Source organism: Anopheles coustani (genome assembly GCF_943734705.1).
Source record: "Anopheles coustani chromosome X unlocalized genomic scaffold, idAnoCousDA_361_x.2 X_unloc_76, whole genome shotgun sequence".
Taxonomy (NCBI): domain Eukaryota; kingdom Metazoa; phylum Arthropoda; class Insecta; order Diptera; family Culicidae; genus Anopheles; species Anopheles coustani.
Genome location: NW_026525188.1, coordinates 23,184 through 25,000, shown reverse-complemented (window position 1 = coordinate 25,000; position 1,817 = coordinate 23,184).

Here is a 1,817-nt window from a genome sequence, read left to right as displayed (position 1 = left end):
CCAGTGGAGGACTACACAATCATGAGGTTTGATATCGACTTGTGTGTTTCAATAGGGTACCGATGGTATGTTTTGAACCGATTTGATTTAGCCATTCTGAAGTCATCACTTGGTTGAAGCGCTGAACTAGGGCGTGTCTATCGTTTACTTTGCATTGGGATATTATACGTTGCATGCTCTACTAGGTTAATGTCATAGGGTTGGCTATCGAGCATGCCCAAATGATGACTTGATTGTGTGCTTGCTTGAATTCTACACATTTCATACCATCGGTTAGTTGTCGAATCATTCCTCGATCATAACCTTCGTTCTTGGTTCATGTATGCTCTCTTCCACATAGGGCAAGCTAGAATTAACTATCTTACCCAGGACCGCCGAAGCAGCGTGGACCAGGGGAGAACTATACTTTGTCTTGTATGCCCTCTTCCACATAGGGCAAGCTAGAATGAACTATCTTACCCAGGACCGCCGGAGCAGCGTGGACCAGTGGAGGACTATACTTTGTTCATTACACCACAGTATTAAGTATGGTGTCCTCTTCCACATAGGGCAAGCTAGAATTAACTATCTTACCCAGGACCGCCGAAGCAGTGTGGACCAGGGGAGGACTATACTTTATACTTCACACACTAGCCAAATTGAAGTCATCACTTGGTTGAAGCACTGAACTAGGGCGAGTCTATCGTTTACTTTGCGTTGGGATAATACGCTGCATGCTCTCTTAGGTTAATGTCATGTGATTGGCTATAGAGCATGCCCAAGTGATGACTTTGTTTCAAGCTCAACAGGTAGGGTATTGAGTCCTCTTCCACATAGGGCAAGCTAGAATTAACTATCTTACCCAGGACCGCCGGAGCAGCGTGGACCAGGGGAGAACTATACTTTGTCTTGTATGCCCTCTTCCACATAGGGCAAGCTAGAATTAACTATCTTACCCAGGACTGCAAAGCAGCGTGGACCAGTGGAGGACTATACTTTGTTCATTACACCACAGTATTAAGTATGGTGTCCTCTTCCACATAGGGCAAGCTAGAACTAACTATCTTACCCAGGACCGCCGAAGCAGTGTGGACCAGGGGAGGACTATACTTTATACTTCACACACTAGCCATACTGAAGTCATCACTTGGTTGAAGCGCTGAACTACGGCGGGGTAATCGTTTACAGGTTATAATCATATAGCTGCATGCTCATTAGTAGATAATGGAATATTGTATGGCAATATGAGCATGCCCAAGTGATGACTTTGTTTCAAGCTCAACAGGTAGGGTATTGAGTCCTCTTCCACATAGGGCAAGCTAGAATGAACTATCTTACCCAGGACCGCCGGAGCAGCGTGGACCAGTGGAGGACTCTATACTTTATACTTCACACCACAGTATTGAGTACGACTTGCATAAAGCCCCTAATGAGAACCACGAGGGCTCTCTCAATGTAGAACCACGAGGGCTCTAGTACCGATTCTCTCGGTACGGCTTGGTCCGTGTTCCTTTATGCTTGTACTCTTAGAAAGTCTCAACCCGGAGGTCTTGACTTTGATTGTCATAGTTGGACTACGACGGGGCATCCGACCATTGCTGATCGAACACCCCTGATTCACCATCTTTCGGGTAGGCGGTACGCGTACCTCCGGACGCGGAAGTCTCAACCCGGAGGTCTTGACTTTGATTGTCATAGTTGGACTACGACGGGGCATCCGACCATTGCTGATCGAACACCCCTGATTCACCATCTTTCGGGTAGGCGGTACGCGTACCTCCGGACGCGGAAGTCTCAACCCGGAGGTCTTGACTTTGATTGTCATAGTTGGACTACGA